Source organism: Castor canadensis, chromosome 2 (genome assembly GCF_047511655.1).
Source record: "Castor canadensis chromosome 2, mCasCan1.hap1v2, whole genome shotgun sequence".
NCBI classification, from domain to species: domain Eukaryota; kingdom Metazoa; phylum Chordata; class Mammalia; order Rodentia; family Castoridae; genus Castor; species Castor canadensis.
The window spans coordinates 148853636-148870904 of record NC_133387.1 but is presented as its reverse complement, the minus strand read 5'-3'; positions in this window follow the sequence as shown (position 1 = coordinate 148870904).

The following is a 17269-nucleotide window of genomic DNA, read 5'->3' as shown; positions in this document are numbered from 1 at the left end:
ATTGTGGGATTCCAAGATGGCAGCTAGAGGGAGGAAGCAGAAAGTGAGCCTCCTATGGTGAAATCTTGGAGAGACACTGGAGACACACTTTGCAGGCATAATCACTGAGAAGAGGCATAACTTTGACCCCTCCACACCTCCAGCCGGCGCAGAGAATCTCCACTTCACGTTAAACGGAGAAACCAGGAGGGGCCCTGGGCCGCCAGTCGCCCGCGCCCAGATGGCTTGGGAAAACGCGGACCAGGTGAGCTTCGCGGTACAGCGGTACCCCCACAGACAAGCCTGGGCCAGAGCAGCATAGCCCGCTGGACAGACTGACCTCCACCTGGGGAAAAAAGAGAAACTGACTAATAAGCAATAAGAACAATAAAGACACATGGGAAAGAGGGTGGGGCGCCCTGAGCGCTGAAGATTGGGGGAAGGGAATCCTTCCCAGGACTGTAAATAAACAAGCCCGGCAGGCCAGAGAGGCTCTGGCAGGAGCGGGGGTGCATGCCCAGCAACCAGGAGCGGGAAAGCTTGTGAGAGTGGTGGAAGGAGGAAAACTCCACAGGAGATGAGGGAAGACCAACTTCTCACATGAACTGTAAACAAACATGGCGGCTGGTAGGAGCAGCAGCACCGCCCAGTAATCAGGAGCAGGAAAGCCTGTAAAAGTGGCAGTGGGAGGAAAACTGCACAGGAGAGGGGAGGAAGACCCACCTCCCACATGAACTGTAAATAAACATGCAGGCCTGACAACGCGGGTGCAGTGTCACCTTTTCCAGTGTGGTTGGAAAGGGGAAAGCTTGTAGCAGAGGCTCCGGCACAGGAGAACTCTGAGCAAACAAAGCCTGCGGGGCCAGGTGAGTGCTAAGCTCACACAAAAGATCTGCATAAATAACGCCTCCAGCAACAGCAGGCTGACAGCAGTGGGCAGGAAAGCCACAGCTGCAGATACCATTCTCAGAACTGTCTCCAGACTCTTTTTTTTTTTCCTCTTTTTCTCCCTACCTTTGATGAGAGAACAACCGAATTACACCTGCATGCTGAAAAACTTACTGAAACTGTATTGCATTTGAACTTGGGACACTTGGTGGGGTTTTGTGTATGTGTGTGTGTGTAGTTTTGTTCTACTTTATGCGTCCCCTTTGATGAGACAACTACAGAACAACATCTGAGGCACCATCTCCAGGATTGGAGACTGAGATGGACACCCAAATTATTAAGACTGAAACTTCATTGCATTTGAACTTGGAGGTTTTTTGGTTTTTTGGTTTTTTTTTTTAATTTTCTACTTTTCATCTTATTTTAATTCATTTTTATATATAGATATTTCTTTCATTTACTTATTTTTTATTTTTATTCTTACCTTTTTTTTTTTTTGATTTTCAATCCTCTCTCTGTCTCTCTAATGTCTGTTCAGCTTACTGTCAATTAGTACACAAACGCTCCCTGTTTATACCTTTGAAACTTTCTTGTCTGATACCTTGTTCTGTTTTCTCCTTCTTGTCTGTATTTGTTTTCCCCCTTTCTTTAACTTCTTGCTTTCCCTCTCAGCTCACCCTTCCATTCTAAATATTACCATTATTATTATTACAAGCTAGAAAATACTTAATTGCACACAGTACAGGGACAGTAACAACACCAAAGACAATGACGGGAAGACAGAAAAAACAGGGAAACCAGTTTCCCCACAGCAAAAAATTAGTACAGAAACCAGAGGGGAATGAAGAACACAGAAACTCAGATCCAGACTCTAACAAAATGAAGATAAACTATGCCAAAGGACCCAATGAAGCCCACAAGAATAATTTAAAAGAAGACATACTACAAGTACTCAATGAGAATTTTATAGAGATGATACTGGATAGGGCCAACCAAAATGTACAGGAGACACTCAAGAAATTCCAAGACAATAAAAATAGAGAATTTGAAAAAGCAAAAGAAGAAATAAAGGAAACCATAGAAGCACTGTATAAACACCAAAGTGAAAGAGAGAACATGATGAATAAATGGATAAATGAACTCAGGACAAAAATAGACAACATTAAAGAGAAAACCACCCAGGATATGGAAAACCTCAGAAAAAAGAATGAAACAGAACTGCAAAACAAAATGGAAGGCCAATCCAGCAGAATAGAACAAACAGAAGACAGCATCTCAGAACTTGAAGATGAAATGGTAATTAAAGGAAAAACCAAAGAACTATTAATTAAACAACTCAAGAACTGTGAAAAGAAAATGCAAGAACTCACCGACTCCATCAAAAGACCAAACTTGAGAATCATGGGCATCGAAGAAGGAGAAGAGGTGCAAGCAAAGGGAATGCGTAATATATTTAACAAAATAATAACGGAAAATTTCCCAAATCTAGAGAAAGATATTCCCATACAGATGCAAGAGGCCTCCAGGACACCAAACAGACCGGATCAAAATAGAACTACCCCACGACATATCATCATTAAAACAACAAGTTCAGAAACTAAGGAAAGAATAATGAAGGCTGTAAGAGAGAAAAAACAAGTAACATACAAAGGTAAACCCATCAAAATCACAGCAGACTTCTCAACAGAAACATTAAAAGCAAGAACAGCATGGGGTGAGATCTTCCGGGTACTGAATGAAAATAACTTCAACCCCAGGATACTCTACCCAGCAAAACTATCATTCAAAATAGATGGAGCAATAAAAGTCTTCCATGATAAGCAGAAACTAAAACAATATGTGACCACAAAGCCACCACAAAAGATTCTGCAAGGGATTCTGCACACAGAAAGTGAAACCCAACTTAACCATGAAAAGACAGGCAGCACCAAACCACAGCAAAAGAAAAAGCAAGACAGTAGAGAGTAACCTCAACTTAGGTACACACACTCAAACCTTCAAACAACTAAGACAACTAAATGACAGGAATCACCACATACCTATCAGTACTAACGCTTAATGTTAACAGACTCAATTCACCCATCAAAAGGCACCGCTTGACGAAATGGATTAAAAAGGAAGATCCAACAATTTGTTCCTTACAGGAGACCCATCTCACCAACAGAAATAAGCATAGGCTTGGATGAAAGGCTGGAAGAAGATTTACCAAGCCAATGGCCCCCGAAAACAGTCAGGAGTAGCAATACTTATCTCTGACAAACTAGACTTCAAACCTACAATGATCAAACGAGATAAAGAAGGACATTCCATACTAATAAAAGGGGAAATAGACCAAAAGGAAATAATAATTGTCAACCTGTATGCACCCAATGTCAATGCACCCAATTTCATCAAACATACCCTGAAAGACCTAAAAGCATATAAACGCCAACACAGTGGTTGTGGAAGACTTTAACACCCCATTATCATCAATAGATAGGTCATCCAAACAAAAAATCAATAAAGAAATCCAAGATCTAAAATATGCAATAGATCAAGTGGACCTAATTGATGTCTACAGAACATTTCATCCAACTTCTACACAGTATACATTCTTCTCAACAGCCCATGGAACCTTCTCCAAAATAGATCATATCCTAGGGCATAAAGCAAGTCTCAGCAAATACAAGAAAATAGAAATTATACCATGCATACTATCTGATCACAATGCAGTAAAAGTAGAACTCAACAACAAAAGTAAAGACAAAAAACATGCAAACCGCTGGAAACTAAATAACTCATTACTTAATGAAGAATGGATCATCGATGAAATAAAAGAGGAAATTAAAAAGTTCCTGGAAGTCAATGAAAATGAAAACACAACCTACCGGAACCTATGGGACACAGCTAAGGCAGTCCTGAGAGGAAAGTTTATATCCATGAGTGTATATATTAAAAAGACTGAAAGATCCCAAATCAATGACCTAATGATACATCTCAAACTCCTAGAAAAACAAGAACAAGCAAATCCCAAAACAAATAGAAGGAGAGAAATAATAAAAATAAGAGATGAAATCAATGAAATAGAAACCAAAAACACCATACAAACAAAAAGTTGGTTCTTTGAAAAAATAAACAAGATCGATAGACCCCTGGCAAACCTGATAACATGAGGAGAGAAAAAACTCAAATTAGTAGAATCAGGAATGCAGAAGGGGAGATAACAATAAACACCATGGAAGTCCAGGAAATCATCAGAGACTACTTTGAGAACCTATATTCAAATAAATTTGAAAATCTTAAAGAAATGGACAGATTTCTAGATACATATGATCATCCAAAACTGAACCCAGAGGAAATTAATCACCTGAATAGATCTATAACACAAAATGAAATTGAAGCAGCAATCAAGAGTCTCTCCAAAAAGAAAAGTCCAGGACCTGATGGATTCTCTGCTGAATTCTATCAGACCTTTAAAGAAGAACTGATACCAACCCTCCTTAAACTGTTCCACGAAATAGAAAGGGAAGGAAAACTGCCAAACACATTTTATGAAGCCAGTATTACACTTACCCCAAAACCAGGCAAAGACACCTTCAAAAAGGAGAACTATATAGGCCAATCTCCTTAATGAACATTGACGCAAAAATCCTCAATAAAATAATGGCAAACCGAACTCAACAACACATCAAAAAGACTATTCACCACGACCAAGTAGGCTTCATCCCAGGGATGCAGGGGTGGTTCAACATACGAAAATCAATAAATGTAATAAACCACATTAACAGAAGCAAAGACAAAAACCACTTGACCATCTCAATAGATGCAGAAAAAGCCTTTGATAAGATCCAACACAATTTCATGATAAAAGCTCTAAGAAAACTAGGAATAGAAGGAAAGTTCCTCAACATTATAAAAGCTATATATGACAATCCTACAGCCAGCATTATACTTAATGGAGAAAAACTGAAACCATTACCTCTAAAATCAGGAACCAGACAAGGATGCCCACTATCCCCACTCCTATTCAACATAGTACTGGAATTCCTAGCCAGAGCAATTAGACAAGAAGAAGGAATAAAAGGAATACAAATAGGTAAAGAAACTGTCAAAATATCCCTATTTGCAGATGACATGATCCTATACCTTAAAGACCCAAAAAACTCTACTCAAAAGCTTCTAGACACCATCAATAGCTATAGCAAGGTAGCAGGATATAAAATCAACATAGAAAAATCATTAGCATTTCTATACACTAACAATGAGCAAACTGAAAAAGAATGTATGAAAACAATTCCATTTACAATAGTCTCAAAAAAAATCAAATACCTAGGTGTAAACCTAACAAAAGATGTGAAAGACCTCTACAAGGAAAACTATACACTTCTGAAGAAAGAGATTGAGGAAGACTATAGAAAGTGGAGAGATCTCCCATGCTCATGGATTGGTAGAATCAACATAGTAAAAATGTCGATACTCCCAAAAGTAATCTACATGTTTAATGCAGTTCCCATCAAAATTCCAATGACATTCATGAAAGAGATTGAAAAATGTACTGTGAAATTTATATGGAAACACAAGAGGCCACGAATAGCCAAGGCAATACTCAGTCAAAAGAACAATGCAGGAGGTATCACAATACCTGACTTCAAACTATATTACAAAGCAATAACAATAAAAACAGCATGGTACTGGCACAAAAACAGACATGAAGACCAGTGGAACAGAATAGAGGACCCAGATATGAAGCCACACAACTATAACCAACTTGTCTTTGACAAAGGAGCTAAAAATATATGATGGAGAAATAGCAGACTCTTCAACAAAAACTGCTGGGAAAACTGGTTAGCAGTCTGCAAAAAACTGAAACTAGATCCATGTATATCACCCTATACCAAGATTAACTCAAAATGGATCAAGGATCTTAATATCAGACCCCAAACTCTAAAGTTGATACAGGAAAGAGTAGGAAATACTCTGGAGTTAGTAGGTATAGGTAAGAACTTTCTCAACGAAACCCCAGCAGCACAGCAACTAAGAGATAGCGTAGATAAATGGGACCTCATAAAGCTAAAAAGCTTCTGTTCATCAAAAGAAATGGTCTCTAAACTGAAGAGAAAATATTTGCCAGCTATACATCAAAGGACTGATAACCAGAATATATAGGGAACTCAAAAAACTAAATTCTCCCAAAACTAATGAACCAATAAAGAAATGGGCAAGTGAACTAAACAGAACTTTCTCAAAAGAAGAAATTCAAATGGCCTGAAAGCACATGAAAAAATTCTCATCATCTCTAGCCATAAAGGAAATGCAAATTAAAACCACACTAAGATTCCACCTCACCCCTGTTAAAATAGCCATCATTACCAACACCACCACCAACAGGTGTTGGCAAGGATGCGGGGAAAAAGGAACCCTCTTACACTGTTGGTGGGAATGTAAACTAGTACAACCACTCTGGAAAAAAACTTGGAGGCTACCTAAAAATCTAAACATTGATCTACCATATGATCCAGCAATACCACTCTTGGGGATATACCCAAAAGAATGGGACACAGGTTACTCCACAGGCACCTGCACACCCATGTTTATTGCAGCACTATTCACAATAGCCAAGTTATGGAAACAGCCAAGATGCCCCACTACTGATGAATGGATCAAGAAAATGTGGTATCTATACACAATGGAATTTTATGCAGCCATGAAGAAGAACGAAATGTTATCACTCGCTGGTAAATGGATGGAATTGGAGAACATCATTCTGAGTGAGGTTAGCCTGGCCCAAAAGACCAAAAATCATATGTTCTCCCTCATATGTGGACATTAGATCAAGCGCAAACACAACAAGGGGATTGGACTTTGAGCACATGATAAAAGCGAGAGCACACAAGGGAGGGGTGAGGATAGGTAAGACACCTAAAAAACTAGCTAGCATTTGTTGCCCTTAACGCAGAGAAACTAAAGCAGATACCTTAAAAGCAACAGAGGCCAACAGGAAAAGGAGACCAGGAACTAGGGAAAAGGTGAGATCAAAAAGAATTAACCTATAAGGTAACACACACACACAGGAAATTAATGTGAGTCAACTCCCTCTATAGCTATCCTTATCTCAACTAGCAAAAACCCTTTTTCCTTCCTATTATGGCTTATACTCTCTCTACAACAAAATTAGAAATAAGGGCAAAGTAGTTTCTGCTGGGTATTGAGGGGGTGGGGGGAGAGAGAGGGGGTGGAGTCGGTGGTAAGGGAGGGGGTGGGGGCAGGGGGGAGAAATGACCCAAGCCTTGTATGCACATATGAATAATAAAATAAAATTATAAAACCACCAAAAAAATAAAATGTCATTGTATCATGCCACTCCTCTGATCAAAACCTTAGAATAGATGGGGTGATGCTATTGTAATATACCCTGGGACTGAAGGCATATAGAATTCAGGATTTCAGCTTCTATGAGGTGAGGTGCCAGAACTCCTCCTACTAACTGAAACCAGGACTAGGGATGGGGTTCTTCTGTTCAAGCTCAAACGATGCTTTGGCAAGAGATAAGATTTGGAAGAAAATGAGCATCTAGTGGGGAGACAGGACATAGATACAGCCTCTGGACCCAGTCAGGATCCAGTGTCACCTTTTATATAATTAATACCCCCTAGAACAGGAGCAAGGGTCAGCTGAACCCTCTGAAAGAGATCATTTGAAAGCAGGTAAAAAATAATGAAGCACAGAGAAAAAGATAAAAATAAAGCCACTGTAGATGAGTCAGAAAACATAAATTCTAAAACATAAGATGAAAACTAATTCTAAAAAGGTCAAACAAAACTATGGTTGGAAGAGAAATTTACTTGAGATGAGAGAAAATAATAAATTTAAAGTCTTTAAACAAATACATTTAGAAAATGTATTTAGAAAAAAGTGCAAGAATAATATCCATTTAAAATAAAAGCAAAGCAATGAAATAGATACTAAACAAAATACATAGTCAATAAAGTAAACTGACCCTTAAAAAATAATTAGTAAAGGATCTATTACCTTCTCAAAGAGAAAAGTGGGCTCAGAGAAAGGAAGATGCAATAATGAGTAAATAGAAATTCTTTTTTTTTTTTTTGGAGGTAATGGAGTTTGAACTCAGGGCCTTGCAAGTACAAGGCTAGGTGGGTGCTCTACCACTTTATCCACACCCTCAACTCTTTTGCTTTAGTTATTTTTCAGATAGGTGTCACTTTTGCTTGGGTTGGCTTATACTGCAATCATCCTATCTCTGTCTCACAAATAGCTGGGATTACAGATATGAACCATGGCACCCAGCCCTCATGAAATTCATCTTTAATATAGCTAAATTTAAATAACAATATACTATGTAAGATAGGTAGAATTATAAGGTGGCCCCCAAGAGCCTCCCCTCCTTTAATTGTGGATGGAATCTGTGACTCTGATGGGCTATCCCAAACGTGACTAAGTTATATTCACAGAATGACTGAATTTAAGAAAGGGAAATTTTCCTCGGTGAACATGATCTCATCCAGCTAGACCTTAAATGAGACAGCTCTCTTTACATAGATTTGAAGAATGAGAGGGATTTGATGTGAATCAAATTCCTTTGAAGATGAAGGAGATCATTTGTCAGGGAAATAGGGTGACCTCAAGGAAACAAGAGCAAGTTCCAGCTGACAGTAAATAAGAAATGAGAACCACAGTCTTACATCCAGAGGAATTGAATTTGCCACAACCACATAGACTTGGAAGACAGTCCCAAGCTCCAGATGAGAGCAAAGCCCAACTCTAACATGAGCTGAGAAACCCTAAGCAGAGAATTAATCCACACCATGCCCAGACTTCTGACCTACAGAACTGTGAACAAATAAATGAGTATTATCTTTTTTTTTTTTGGTGGTAGTACTGGGGTTTGAACTCAGAGCCTCACACTTGCTCAGCAGGTGTTTACTACTTGAGCCACTCCACCAGCCCCAATGAGCATTGTCTTTAAGCAACTAAGTTTGTGTCTAAGTGTTATGCTACAAAAGAAAACTCTCTTAGGTAGATATTTAGTAGCTATAATGAGGACTGACTGTAGTAGAAAGAATGTAGAGAACACACAGTGTGTAAGATGAGATAATAAAGTCCTGAACTGAAAGACTGACAGCAGAAAACAGGAAAAACTGAGTGACACATTGTAAAGACAGCATCTAGTAGATTTGGTAACCACAAACCATACAGGGCAGTAAACTACTTTAGCAATGATTAACTGAACAATTCAATGTAAATAAATCATGTATCTTCTAATATCTTTCCTGCTATCATTTAGGACTGCAGTTGGAATATTCCATTTGATTTGTGCACGTGTGTGTGTGTGTGTGTGTGTGTGCGTGTGTGTGTGTGTGTGTGTCTATGTCTGTGTATATGTATGTATTAGCTTTTCAACTAGAAGACAAGCTCTTTGGGGACAGAATCATTTAAACTTCACTGAATTCTCCCATCAAAGGAAATGTTGTAGTTTTGAAATTATTTAATTATAAATTACAATATATTCCATGACATACCTATTAAATTGACTCAAATTGAAAGAAGCTGACAATATCAAGAATGCAATGCAATGGAAGTGATATGTGTTGCAGCAGGAGAATGGAAAATGGTACACCACTTTGGAATAGCTTGGCAGTTTCTTATAAAGTGAAACAACTTGACAAGGTGGCTCACCCCTGTAATCCCTGCTACTTGAAAAGGGGACATAGGATGATCGAGGTTCAAGGCCAACACAGGGAAAAAGTTAGCAAGACCCAATCTAAAAGAACAAGCTAGGTGTGGTGGCTCACATCCATAATCCCAACTATTCAGGAGGTATAGGTAGGAGGATCCACGTTCAAAGCTGGCCCTAGGCAAAAAATGCAAGAACCTATCTGAAAAATAACTAAAGCAAAAAGGGCTGGAGATGTGACTCAAGCAGCAGAGTGCTTACCCAGCAAGCACAGCCCTGCGTTCAAAAGCCTATACTACCCAATAAAGTGAAGCATACACTTTCCATCCAATTCAGAAATTTCAGTCCTAGGTATTTATGCAAGAAAAACAAAGATACACACACACACACACACACACACACACACACACACAACCTTTTACTTAAATTAAATGTATAAAGTTTACTTATAATCATCAAATACCTGAACTGACCCAACTCTCTATCAATTGCTAGGAAAATTATGATATATCCATACAATGGAGTACTACTCAGTAACAAAACAGGTCAATTACTGACACCTGCACCAACATAGGTAAGTCTCAAGAAACATTATGCTATTTAAAAGAATTTGAACTTGGGGGTGGGGGAGAGAAGACTGAGGGTCAGGGCGGAGAAGTGACCCAAATAATGTATGAATATATAAATAAATGAATTTTTAAAAAGAATTTGAACTCAAAAGATGGCATGCTGCATAATTCCGTTTAAATGACATCTTCAAAATGGTAAAACTATAAGGCCAAACAGTATATTAACAGTTTCTATGGGCTGGAAGCCAGCAGTTCGTAAAAGAGAACTTCTCAACATAATAAAATATTATCTATCTTGATTATAAAGGTGATTACAAGACTTTATGCATGTCTCACAATTCACAAAACTGTACAGCCAAATAGAGTAAATTTTGATGTTTACAAAGCCTGACTTTACAAAGAAAACAAAAATTACAGAACACCAATGAGGCTGGGCATGGTGGCACACTCTGGTAATCCCAAATAAGGATTAAAAGTTCAAGACCAACCTGGGCCTAGTGAGACCCTGTCTGAAGAAAAAATATACACCAACAAGCTCTCTTTAAGTAGCTTTAGTATCTGTCTAGTAAAACGGACCTCCATTCAAACCATTCAAGGATGGGGGCCAATCTCTTAACATATCATATCCTCCCTCCTCTCACCTCCTTCCCACCAGTGTCTACAAGAATATGGATGCATGGATGGATGGATGCATGGATGGATGCATGGATGGATGGATGGATGCATGGATGGATGCATGGATGGATGCATGGATGGATGCATGGATGGATGGATGGATGCATGGATGGATGCATGGATGGATGCATGGATGGATGGATGGATGGATGGATGGATGGATGCATGGATGGATGCATGGATGGATGCATGGATGGTTGGATGCATGGATGGATGCATGGATGGTTGGATGCATGGATGGATGCATGGATGGATGGATGGATGGATGCATGGATGGATGCATGGAGGGATGGATGGATGGATGCATGGATGGATGCATGGATGGATGGATGCATGGATGGATGGATGGATGGATGCATGGATGGATGCATGGGTGGATGCATGGGTGGATGGATGGATGGATGCATGGATGGATGCATGAATGGATGCATGGATGGATGGATGCATGGATGGATGCAATTTAGAAACCTAAGCAAGGAGGGCCTGCTAGGCTCAGATAGTGTATCTATGACAATGGGTACTAGGGATTCCAATCTGATTTTGGCACCAGTTGGACACATCCTTCACTCCTCCACCATTTAGGAACAGATGCTTAAATACAGACAGAGTTAAAACCACTCACATGGGACTCTGGGCATTCTTACCATGATTGCCCACATCTTACAGACACACACAGGAATCTGTGACAGGTCCAGCCTTAAGGTCTGTGGTGGCATCACAGGTTCATCCTTCTACTGATATGAAATGAAGATACAACCAGTGCTTTCCTATCTACCTGAGACCTGACTTGAATGTAATTTCTGTATAAACAGAGTTGGTTGGATGGATACAAAAGACTTTATCTCTAATCTTAGGGGAAAAGAGGATTTCCCCCATTCTCTTCTTGCAGTTTCATAAATAAGCACATTTCTTAAATGACAATTTAAGAAATTTAAATGTCATTTCTTAAATGACAATTTAAGAAAGCCATGGGAGCCAGCACTTAGGGCACATGCCTATAATCCTAGCTACTCAGGCTGAGATCAGGTTCAAGGCCAGCCTGGCAAAGAGTTCATAAGACTCCATCTCCAAAATAACCAGCACAAAATGGACTGGAGTTGTGGCTCAAATGGTAGAGCACCTACTATGTGAGTATAAAACCCTAAATTCAAACCCCAGTCTCACAAAAAAAAAAAAAGAAAGAAAGAAAGAAAGGAAGAAAGGAAGGAAGGAAGGAAGGGAGGAAGGAAGAGAGAGATGGAAAGAAGAGTGATAAGTTGGGGTCATGGTGGGGCAGGAACAGTAGCAGCAGTAGTGATATTAGTGAATGAGTTAATACCTAGAGGATGTTAGAAATGAAAGACAAAATAATTCCATTTTAGTGTGACACTTTATATGTTCAGAAAGATATAGGCATTTCTGTTTTACTATATTGGTTGTCTTTCCTGAGTTTTACTTTTACATTCAAGCTTGGGGTATAAATTTTTTAAAAAAGATTAAATACAGCTCCCTTTGAGGATAGAGAAATTTGAATTTAAAATTAACAGTATTTGCAATATGTTAAAATTCAACTACATCCCCATGTTCAATATTTTTTTTAAATAATGATTGTATACAACAGGCCCTTCTGAAGTATGATAAATGATGTATTCTAAATTCTAATAATGGCTGGTGTTACTTATGACCCTTTCTGTAGCAATAGCCAATAAAAAAGATCATATTTTCAGTATGTACATATCATTTTAAAGACCTTAATATTCAAAAGTGAGTCAATTAATTTAATTTATAAGAAGATGACAGCCATTCTAGGAATAACATTTTATGATTCTATTCTCATCAATATCTGATACTCTAAATTTTCTTTTTAAGCACCACCATTTTCCATTGTCATGTCTGAATTACCTTTATTATTGTATTTTACCTATTTCAATGTCTACTTCTTTGCTTTTATAAATGAATTCACCACCTAAAATGAACCTAGAAGCTCTTAAGATTTCAAACACACTTCAGTTACCATGTATCATGCCATTGAGAAAAATCAAATGTAGCTCTCTCTCTGGTAAGAATTATGTTTATATTTATCTCACCAAATCTGCCTTATTCAAAATGATCTTTTACAGCAATAAAAATGAAAATACATACTAAAACTTGACTATGTTATTCCTTTTTAAATAATTTGAATGCTGTTGGAATTGTATTTCTTTCATTCCCATTGCCGATTCTACATAAGAAAAAAAAAAAGAAAAAAGAAACCTGGTGAAAGAAGTATGTACAGTTACAGAACCTACACACAAATATACTTAAGAATCTCTACATAAACTTATAACAATAGATGTAAATAGCAGTTAATACTGTGAAATGACTCAGTAAAACCTCTACATGTGAAGATGCCTCAAATACTAGAGATGAGAAAATTATCAGAGATTTCTTTTGCTTAGAGAAATGCATAATTAATTTCACATAAGCCCTTGTCTGGTCAAGTAAGTCCATGAAAACTTCTTTCAGTTTTCCATTCATCATTTATGTTTCCCCACTAGGCATTTTGTAACAACTCAGAAGAATAATTCCAATTTGTATACTCCAGACACTGTGTTTACACTGTCTTATTGATCCCCACACTATAAAAGAGCTACATATTTAACTACTATTTGAATGGATGAGAGGAATGAAAAAGAAATATGGCTTTATATGAAAAAGAATAAAAATAATCTAAAATGTTAGCTTATTGTCCCTGGCTAAATATTTTGCCTATATGAAGAAAATGCATGCTATGCTTTTTAATCACTTTATATTAATAATTGCATTAAACCTTTGAGCTTTCACTACCACAATTATTTTCAATTTTCATACAGTCCTTCAATGAGTTTTCTTCTTTGACTGCTTTAGTTTCATTAACACATTTGCTTTTCCCAAACTAAATTTTATATTTTCTATTATAGAATGAATAAAATTGTCTTTGCTCAAACTACATTTTCAGAATTTTACCTGACAGTGTTCTAACACTATACTCTAGTCCCAGTTTATGGTTTAAAAACTTACCCCAACATATTGACCAATAAAAAAAAAAGCCATACCTGACACAATGTCTTCCTTCTTACGAACAAGTCTCATCTCCCCGGCTAGATGGCTAGCAATTCAGGACAGAATCTAAATAACACCCACAGCACCACACATCTGCTTCATAAATAATGGGAAATAAACAGGTGAATTGATTTTGTAAAATCAATTCATCTTTGCAGTAGATATTTATCCCACAATGCAATGTTATGTCATTTAATATGTACAACTACTAAGTTATATGAACATCTTTTGAGTCTGCATAAATCTAGCCACTCAATTAACTTCATTTTCTATTGTAAGTTTCTGAGTTTTCATTCCTTTATTATGCTATCCATGGAGAAATGTTGTTGCCCTTTTCTTTGTCTATGTGTCAGTCTTCACAACACTAAGCCAAGCAGTATAATTCTATTTTATAAGATAATTTTTGTTTCCAATTTGCTCTTTTATTTTTTGACACGTTCAGACACTTTGTGCTGGTAGAAAAACATAAGATAATTTTAAATGTACAAATGAAATAAAGACCAACAAAAAACTGTCCTCAGCATTGGATAATAGAGTTTTAATATATTTCTGCTGTCGGGTTAGTGTATTTGTGTGATAATTTTATGTGACAGTATAATTAAATTGTAAAACAATTCCTATTTCCTATGTATTTTATCTATTTATCATCATTTATTTCTTTACCTTCTTTTTCTGCAATAAATATTATTGTAAGGAGAGTTAAATAAGTTAAACCAATGCAATTACTTTTACAGATGGAAATTAACTTCATATATCAATTTGTACACACTTATACAAAATACCTATAACTTGCCTGGTCTAAATAAATGTGTTTATTGCAGTATATTTATGATGTCACTGTGGTTTCCATGTTTGCCTTCCTTTTGAGTAATGATATATATGTTTAAACTTGACATTTTAACAGTATTTTCAAACAATTTCATTCATTATCAAATAACCATTTATTACACTATGGCAATTTCATACCATTTACTGAACCCTTTAGACACTCCTAAACAATGATTTATCAACCAATACACAGATTTTAATGCTTATCACAGCAAATATAGAAAGTAGCATTAAATAGTGACTTGACAAGAGATAACTAAATTATCTTTTTTAGAAAATCTTGATGAGTCATGTTTAGTAACTAGCAGTAGGCATTTATAGCTGTGCTAGAAATTAAGAGACATATTTTAGACTGTTATATTCCTCATGTTTAAGACAATTCATTATAAAACCAATGAGGACATTTAACCATATTACCCCTAATGTTGATTTTAAAGGAAAGGAAGAAGAAAGGGTATTTTAAATTCCTTGGATGCTGACCTGCTAGGTAGCTTTTAGTATCTTGGCCTTTCCATAGGAGGGAAAATATTCCTGCTCAGAAAAGTCATCTGTGGGTAACAAATCAGTGATGATCCAGATGGATCGTGTTGTGTGAGACAAATGACTACTTACAATAATCCGATCTGCTTGCTGCACACAAAACACATCCAGATCATTTTAATCCTCATGAGGTCTGACCACATCGTCCTTGCTGGAGCACCCCACAAAAGTTACATGGTTGGGAACTTGTATTAGAAAGGGGAAATTGAATTTCTCAATCCAAAGAAGCCAAATCAACAGCAGAATACATTATCTATGTGGAACGGCACAGCTGATCCAGTGAATAGTTTGGTCATGAGAGAATGCAGAAAGTTTAGGTCTAAAAACAAACAATTAACAGGGACAAAAAGGGAAGGGGGAGAAACAAGACAAGCTTCCTTTCTAGTAGAATCATTTACATAAAACATTAAACCTGATAAAGGTGTCTGTCAGTATGTGGGAGGGTCTGTATTTCTCCAGTTATTCACATCCAGAATGAATTAATTTGACACAAATTGCAGAAGGATTAAATTTATTTAATCTCTATAGAGTACTCCTTGACTATTAAAATTAAATGAAGATAAAAATGAATTATTCTTTCCTAGATCAAAAATTAAACACCAAACCAATATTTGAAGGTATGGGAGAACATGGGCAATGAAGATCACAACCTCTGACTATTTTTCTAAATAAAATTGAAATAGAAACTTAATTTTTTGATAGATTTATTAATTTAACAAAAAGATCCCTTACTTAGGCTCCTTTGACACCTTTGGAAATATATTGTACCTTCACTAGAAGAATCTAAAAACATACAAATTTTATTAACACTTTTTAAATATATAGGTAAGCGAAAAAATTCATTTGCTAGAGAATGGCTTTGTTAATAGTCTCACACACACACACAAAGGAATTATTAAAATAAAAAAGAACACATTTCAGATGGTATTGCTTCAGCACTGAGGCAAAACCATAAGAAGAAATAGTGTTAGAAACTAAACTTGGAAGAAACTCCCCATTTTCAGGATGGTCCTTGAACAAAAATGGTCCTTATCAATTCAAGGCAATGCCTGAAACTCCCTGGGACTGCCATCTTCCTCTTTATTTGTTGTTGCCTGCCCCCTAGTCTTAGAGAATGGATGTGGGGTAGGAGTCAGGGTGGAGGGAGATCTACAAATGGAGTGGTCAGGTTGGAATTCTAAAAGAAATTTGCTGATTCTGAGTTCAGGGCTCTGTCAATTACAATGTGCAAGCCTGCAAACTTGAAATACTAATATCTCTGGTAAATATTGAGATTCTTTAAAATATCTTTCCTATCATCTGGCACAGAATTATGTAGGTACTTGGGTCATTTTGTTGTTTATGACTTTTTTAAAGATGAAATATAGACATGTAAGACATACAATCTTCAGATGTTTATATTATGTAACATTTCAATGAATTCCTAAAAACTAAGGAAACAATAATCTCAGCTTTAGACAGATTAGATAAATATGAGTCTTTGGAACTGTATTTTAAATTTTTGAGGAAAATGGAAGGTCGGGGGAAGTTGGATAGTTTATCCAGTGTCACAGAGATTATAGCAAAGTAAGGACTCAAAGACCTCTACTAACCTTAATCCAGTCAACAGACTTCAATTTTGGCATAAGTTTTGCTCATCAAATCCTTCTATGAAACATAATTGCATTGTGACATGGGTCAGTATCATGAGCTAATTAAGGAAAAACTAACAAAGTAATTTCAGACATTAGTCATCTTATTGATTCAAATTTTCCCTTGTACTCTCTCATACCCCAAACTACACACAAGGCATATTAGATGCAATTTTTGTAAATTAGTGCCCAGGTAAGACTATTGTTAGAGATGGAGTGGCATCTTACTTTATGTATTAATATTCATGGATGACCTGCCAAAGTGCTCCATCCCTCTCCCCACTGAAGTCTAGAATATTAGAAATTAAGGATCTTTTAAAAATTCATATGAAAGTTCTGTCATTTCATCCCTTCCTATTATAAATACATTTAATGGAAAACTTTTTCCTAGTAAGCATAATTTGGTGCTTTGGCAATTATATTGGGAG